Genomic DNA, 8233 nt, shown 5'->3' with positions numbered 1-8233 from the left:
CCCCCCGGCTTGCTGCCTGTACGTCGGAGTTTTCACAGTGGACGAGAGGGTAGTTTCCCTGCGCCTTCGGGCTGGGGAACGGGGTCCTGACTGTTGTTTGCGCTTATGCGCCGAATGACAGTTCAGGGTTACCCACCCTTTTTGGAGTTGCTGGGGGGGTGCTGGAGAGTGCTCCATCTGGTGACTCCATAGTCTTGCTGGGAGACTTCAACGCTCACGTGGGCAATGACAGTGAGACCTGGAGGGGGTGATTGGGAGGAACGGCCTGCCTGATCTGAACCCGAATGGTGTTTTGTTATTGGACTTCTGTGCAACCACAGTTTGTCCATAACAAACACCGTGTTCGAACACAAGGATGTCCATAAGTGCACATGGCACCAGGACACCCTAGGTCGCAGGTGGATGATCGATTTTGTAATCGTATGATCAGATCTGCGGCCGTATGTTCTGGACACTCGGGTGAAGAGAGGAGCTGAGCTGTCAACTGATCACCACCTGGTGGTGAGTTGGATCAGGTGGCGTGGGAAGATGCTGGACAGACCTGGCACACCTAAACGTATTGTGAGGGTGCGCTGGGAACGCCTGGCAGAAGCCCCAGTCCGGGAGATCTTCAACTCCCACCTCCGGCAGAACTTCGACAGCATTCCGAGGGAGGCTGAGGACATTGAGTCCGAATGGACCATGTTCCGCACCTCCATTGTTGAGGCTGCTGCTCAGAGCTGTGGCTGCAAGGTGGTTGGTGCCTGTCGTGGTGGTAACCCCCGAACCAGATGGTGGTCACCGGAGGTGAAGGGAGCCATCAAGCTGAAGAAAGAGTCCTATCGGGCTTGGTTAGCCTGTGGGACTCCGGAGGCAGCTGACAGGTATCGACAGGCCAAGCGGAACGCAGCTCGGGTAGTGGCCGAAACAAAAACTCGGGTGTGGGAGGAGTTCGGTGAGGCTATGGAAAAAGACTTTCGGACGGCATCGAAGCGATTCTGGCAAACCGTCAGGCGACTCAGGAGGGGAAAGCAGTGCTAGTAGTAATAAGGTGGTGGCCCTTTCACACCTAGGTGTGATTTTTTCACACCTAGGTGATAAAAAAGCCTTGCGCGTGCGTGTGAGGTGCGTGTGCGCGTGCGTGTGTCCGTGCGTGTTTGCGCTGACGTGTGATAATGACGTATACGGTATCCGTTCAAATCAGCTGATCTCATTGTCTCTCCTTACAAGGGGGCTTTTTCCCAGACGGACATCAAAGAGGTTCAAACTCACAAGACAGTGGCTAAATAAAAATACAAAGGTGAATAATCTAATATCCGAGCCCACCTGTGGTGCATAACGCACACAACACAGTGCCTAAATTAAAATACTATGGCTAAATAATAGCCGTATATCCTCCTCAACAGTAGGGTTGTTCATTTACATACAGTAGGTCTGAGGATCCCGGTCTACAGATCAAAGGGTTATGGGGTGTTACCAGACTCTGACTGAAGCCTATGTTTTTATTTACAGTGTTTCAATCCAGCAACAATTCACACGTGGTGGAGTGCACCAATCATCCGTGGTAGACAACGGCTTTCGTGAAATAACAATCGGAGGGGTAATTTCAAAACAGTGGGTCGTTCACCCATACAAAAGGTTTGTGCTTTTATAAAACAGGGAACAGGAGAGAAGGCCGTCTCAAACTCTCGCTTGGCAAGACGTGTCGCTTGATTTCTTTTTTCCCCGAGTTTTTTTCTTTTAAACGGACTCCGGAGCATCGCTACACACGGACTTTTAAATGGATTCAGGTAAGCGTGTTATTTTACACAAAATTATGTGAAAACAAAATGTATTCTGTATAGTATCTCATTTCTTTTTTAAAAACACACAGTTTGGTTTTAGACAACAGTGGGCAGAATAGAGACTTCAGGAGAAGTGTACGTGATGTAAGAGGTGACTGATTTCACTGATATATATATATATATATATATATATAATCACTTTTTTTTTTCTTAAAAATAAAAAAAATCTTTCTATCTAATGTTCCTTTGTATACCAGATTATTTCATCCATCCATACAAGAATGCACGCGGTCAGATAATACGAAGACCATTGGGGGAGTTACGGATCGTTACAAACCGTAAGTCTTTTTTTCTTTAACAAGTTATGTCTGAATTAAATCCAACACAACTTTCTCAAACCCGTGTTGTTTTTTCATAGCATTAGCTGAATCGTCAAGAAGGGAATCTGAAAATCGTGGGTGAGTAAAACCAATTTGGTTTTTTTGTTTTTTGTTTGGAGGGGTTTTTTTGGATTTATATTTGATTTTTATTATGTGATATTCATTCAGCTATTCATACCACCGCAGATCAGTTCATCACGCTGGAACAGGAGGAGGACGTCACGGGCCCACGAGTGGATTCTATCGCTCGGCGCGCGGAAGTTTGCGTGAGGACATTACAGCGTCTACGAGAGACACAGCGATCGCAGGACCATCTTCACATCCTACACTACATCAATCGTGTGTAAAAAAGGATAGCCTCGCTCTTTTGAACGATTACTTACGTATGCTGAACAAGAGCGAACTTTGCTGCGAAGACGAGTTGGTCGAGCAGGTTCCAGCAGGACAACAAACCATCTCATCTGAACCAGGACAACAAACCAACTCATCTGAACCAGGACAACAAACCATCTCATCTGAACCAGTACAACAAACCATCTCATCTGAACCAGGACAACAAACCATCTCATCTGAATCAGGTGACAACAGTCCCTCTTTTTGCTGTGCTACAACTCCACAATGTATGGGAGTTAGGGGTCCCGATAATAATGTGCATGACATAACTGATGACGCAATGATTGAAGCTTACAACGCATGGGTAGCGTCAACCCCGGCTCCTGAAGGCACCAGTCATAATAATCTTTGTAACCCCGAAGTGATATCATCTGTTTTAAACTCTATCAAAACCAGGCATTGTACCAGAGAAACAAGCCTTACTGAATTAAAAGAAACAAGACAATTCGTTGTAGAAATTTTAAACACACAGTTAGCCGTTGTAGATATTTTAAAATCTATTTTAGAGACCGTAAGTATTAGAATACTGCAAGGTCAGGAAGCTTCATCCGCTCCTTGATCTCAGATTATCAATGGAGCCCCAGAAGAAAAAATTTAAATCCTCTGGCAGTTTGAATATCGATAATAACAAACTTCGTGCACAACTACACATTTTAAACATATTGAGTAATCACATGGTTAAAACATGTGATGATTTAAAAAGAAGTGTAATGAACACATCCTCTTTATCAGACAGTGTTGAACCAGTGGCAGAACCATGCAATACACACGCTGTAACTGTTAACACAGACAGCAATAATCATTCTTCACACACCCACACATTTTACATTCCAGATGCTAGAGCTGATGGTAATGTCTGCACAACCATCGGAGCTAATGCTGCTAGTGAGTCCAATGCTCTGGATGTGTCAAACATCTCATCTCATAGCTATGATATGGATGACATACTATTAGCCCCAGACATGATTGATTTTTGCGATGACGATTGGTTGTTTCAATCGCCGTCTCTGATGAGCGATAGCCTGTCTAATGTTGGTTGTGCTGATAATGTTAGCAATGCTGATAGTGCAGTTGTCACACTCCCTAGAGGTGGGGGCGTGCACTGTGTTCCTGCAAGTCCGTCTGGTTTATCTGATGCTGTTGCTGCTAGTGAGTCCAATGCTCTGGGGTGTGTCACACATCTCATCTCATAGCTATGATATGGATGACATAGTAGTAGCCCCAGACACGATTGATTTTTGCGATGACGATTGGTTGTTTCAATCGCCGTCTCTGATGAGCGATAGCCTGTCTAATGTTGCTTGTGCTGCTAATGTTAGCAATGCTGATAGTGCAGTTGTCACACTCCCTAGAGGTGGGGGCGTACACTGTGTTCCTGCAAGTCCGTCTGGTTTATCTGCTGCTGTTGCTGCTAGTGAGTCCAATGCTCTGGGCGTGTCAAACATCTCATCTCATAGTTATGATATGGATGACATAGTAGTAGCCCCAGACACGATTGATTTTTGCGATGACGATTGGTTGTTTCAATCGCCGTCTCTGATGAGCGAAAGCCTGTCTAATGTTGGTTGTGCTGATAATGCATACACACAGGCTGGTGATGGTGATCATCTCGTGATACCGTCGTCCTCCAGTCATAGACCGTGTATAGATGTTATCAGTGTGCGGAGTGATGTTACCACAGCCTGTGTGGATTCCATCCATTCTGATGTGAGTGGTATTTTGCAAAGCGGTGGAATGGCTAGGGACATACCTGTTTTTAATGGGCGTGAATTCAGACAGCCCATAGATTTCAGAAACATAAGATTAGATAATCCCAGCCAAGCACCTGCAATACTGCGACAATGTCTAGGTAATGTTATCGATCGTGCGGTGGGCGAGGTTCCCCCATCTAGTGTTTTGAATGTTGTTTTAAGAGGGCCTAGCTTATCTAGCGACGTACAAGCTGTGTTAAGTTCAGATAACGATTATAATGCTGATGTTTTTCTCGATGAGATAGCCGCTGTTATGCAAAGTAACGATGACACACTTGGCGATGATGAGCTTGAGTTCATTATCAGTGTTGCGCTGAACAGAGGAGGTGGCCGTGGTAAACGTTTAAAACTAAAGAACGTGTTTTACGATGAAATTCTGGCTAAAAAAGGACAGCATCTATACAGCCCAGACAATGACGACAACATGTGTTTCAGCAGGTGTCTCACACACAAAATCCATCCAGAAAAAACCGAGTCAGAAAAAGACGACGTAGCTAGACAGACACACATAAATGCTGGTCTAGACATAACAAAACAGGTAATGTTGTCAGATGTCGGTAAATTTGAATCGCTCTTAAACATCAAAATTGTAGTCTTCCACCACTCTTCTGCAGGGCGTAAACGCGTGCAGCCTTTCCACACAGACACAAAAGCAAAACCCGACACAATTTACCTGTATCTCCATGATAACCATTACTATTTGATCGAAAACCTCACAGGATTTTTCGGCTGCTCGTATTTCTGTAAACTTTGTTACAAAACATACGAAACTCCGCTCAGACATAAATGTTCAGAGACATGCAATGTTTGTTATACAGTTACATGTAAACAACAACAACAACAACAACAATCCGGGCCGACCATCAGATGTAAAGACTGTAAACGCATTTGTAAGTCTTCCATCTGTCATCAATACCACAAAACACCTGATCCGATACATAATAAGATACCGTGTGCTTACATGAGATACTGTGACAAATGCTGTAGCGTGTATACACCCAGTAAGAAATCACACCACGTCTGTACGCCCCCGAAGTGTCCACACTGTCACGAAGCGAAAACTCAGGATGAAACACAGCACCTGTGTTTCATTCAACCTGTCGACAAACAAAAGCCTAATGATAAATACATATTTTATGATTTCGAGACCAGATTTGAAAACGGTAAACATGAAGCAAACTTCGTCTGTGCCATGGATATTCAGGGAAACAAGTTCTGCTACAACACGTCAAAGTGTGTGAGCGCATTCATCAGGCATTACAGATGTGAAAAATATCGTGGATACACGTTTATTGCACACAACGCATCTGGTTTTGACAGTTACTTAATTTTAGAACACTTTGTCAGACAAAGAATTGTTCCTTCCGTCACAATGAGAGGTAGCAGGGTAATAATAATGCATGATGATTGTTATGATCAACGCTGGATTGATTCATTCAGTTTCCTCCCCATGAGCCTTGCTAAAACACCAGCTGCACTAGGGTTCGAGGATTTGGAAAAGGGATATTTCCCTCACAAATTTAATATTAAGGCCAACGAGTTTTATATTGGCCCGTATCCTGATCCATCCTTTTATGGGTATGACAACATGACCGCATCTGCTAAAGCTAAATTCATGGAGTGGTACCAGCCCACGCACACAAGCCACTTCGACTTCCAGCATGAAATACGCAAATACTGTGTTAACGATGTGGAAGTCCTGCGAAAGGCCTGTCTGATTTACCGCGAGACTCTGCAGGAGTGTGCGGGGCTCGATCCGTTCAGACATGTGACCATAGCGTCGTATGCAATGGGTGTGTATAAAACAAACTTTCTCCAAAAAAACACACTCGCACTCACCCACGACACCGCTTACATTTACCAACATAAGATGTACTCTAACGTCTCTATTGAGTGGTTGGAGTATTTGGCCCGCAGGCACAATATTGTGATCAAGCATGCCCTTCGGGGAGGAGAGCAGCCTATCGGTCCGTATTATGTGGACGGTTTTCACACAGACACAAGCACATGCTTTGAATTTGCAGGTTGTGTGTTTCACGGATGCCCCAGATGTTATGCGGAGAGTGAGATTAATCCTGTGTGTAAAGTATCGTATGGCAAGCAGTACCACACTTTCTGTCAGAAGGTTGAATCGTTGAGACAACGGCATGGCTTAAACGTGGTGGTGATGTGGGAATGTGATTGGCTGAAGCTGAAACAGACAGATCCCTCTGTGATGGCGTTCATGCGCAGCTACAGAATGCCTGAGAGACTGAATCCTAGGGAAGCGTTGTTTGGAGGGCGTACTAATGCGATGAAGCTGTATCACAAAGTTGGTATTGGTGAAAAAATTCATTATTATGACTTTACAAGCCTCTACCCAACTGTGCAGTCTAAAAAACCGTATCCCCTGGGCCATCCTGTCATCATCTACAAAGATTTTGACACGGTGGATAAATATTTTGGGTTTGTGAAATGCTCTGTATTGCCCCCTAGAGGGCTCTACCATCCCGTCCTCCCATTCAGATGCCACAATAAACTCATGTTCCCGCTGTGTGCAGCGTGCGCTGTAGAGGAGAATCAGGAGACTGTGTGTGGGCACTCTGACGCTGAACGTCAGTTGGATGGTGTCTGGGTATCGTTTGAACTCGAAAAAGCTGTTGAAAAGGGTTATAAAATCATCTCCATCTGCGAGGTCTGGCATTTCCCTAACAGGTCTGCTTCACTTTTTAAAGACTACGTTAAAACTTTCCTGAAATGTAAGCAGGAAGCATCTGGATACCCTGAGAATGTCAAAACTCCTGAAGATCAGGAGGCTTACATTCAACAGTATTATGAGCACGAAGGCATCATGTTAGACCCTTCAAAGATACGTGTGAACAAGGCGGTCAGAAGCTGCAACAAGCTTCTCTTGAACTCACTGTGGGGTCGTTTCAGCATGAGAGCAAACATGCCGACGTGTGAGCTAATCACTGATCCATCTCGTTTCACACAGCTCATGTTCAGTGATCAATATGATGTGCGGCAATTCTGCTTCATCTCTGATGAGGTTGCCATGGTGCAGTGGACGCACGCTGACGCTAGAACAGCTCGAGTGAGAGATGTGAACGTGTTTGTTGGTGCCATGACAACGGCACACGCCAGGCTTATGCTGTACGACTTATTAGACAGTCTGCAACATAGGGTGCTCTACTGTGACACTGATTCTGTCATTTTCACATCAAGAGAGGGTGAATGGAATCCCCCACTGGGACCATTTCTCGGTGACCTCACAAGTGAACTCTCCACCGGTAAGCATGGTGATGACGAATACATTGTCGAGTTTGTTTCTGGGGGTCCAAAATGTTATGGCTATCGCACTAATCAAGACAAAACAGTGGTAAAGTGCAAAGGTGTAACACTGAACGCCGTAAACTCTAAAATCGTAACGCATGATGCATTGAAAGGCTTAGTCAGTTCATTTGTGGCAAACCAGAACACAGACGGACACGTGACAGCTGTCTCTGACAACATCAAAAGAGACAAAAAGGGATTCCATCTGAAGAATGATGTCACTGTTAAAAAGGTGCGTGTGGTGTATAATAAGCGGAGAGTTCTTAGCGACTACACCACATTACCGTATGGATATTAAACCTGATTTATGCTTTGATACCCGCTTACAACATCCATTTAGCATGGTAATTAGCGGGCCGAGCTGTTGTGGTAAAACACATACGGTCAAGACCATTATTGAAAACGCATCAACAATCATATCCCATAATATTGATAATATTGTGTACATTTACTCATGCTGGCAACCCATATATGATCAACTTCTTCAGATCAGAAGTATTCATTTTGTGAATGGTCTCCCTGATTCATTGTGTGACGACACCCTGCTACCTCCAGACAAGAACAACTTACTTATTATAGATGATTTAATGAATGACGCTGCCAATAACTTGGAAGTACAAAACGTGTTCACCAA

The 8233-nt window shown here is 44.5% G+C and overlaps 1 long non-coding RNA gene across 1 annotated transcript; it reads left to right on the top strand.

The window, feature by feature from the left end:
- Positions 1–1825: 1825 nt before the first annotated feature.
- On the top strand, positions 1826–2510 carry LOC115781182 (uncharacterized). The gene is made up of 4 exons (XR_004020060.1): positions 1826–1914; positions 2021–2101; positions 2182–2221; positions 2330–2510. It is a non-coding gene; the product is annotated as an uncharacterized LOC115781182 (long non-coding RNA).
- Positions 2511–8233: the final 5723 nt, after the last annotated feature.

Source organism: Archocentrus centrarchus, chromosome 6 (assembly GCF_007364275.1).
Source record: "Archocentrus centrarchus isolate MPI-CPG fArcCen1 chromosome 6, fArcCen1, whole genome shotgun sequence".
Classification (NCBI taxonomy): Eukaryota; Metazoa; Chordata; class Actinopteri; order Cichliformes; family Cichlidae; genus Archocentrus; species Archocentrus centrarchus.
The sequence above is the reverse complement of the archived record's forward strand: the minus strand, read 5'-3'. Positions and strand labels throughout refer to the sequence as shown.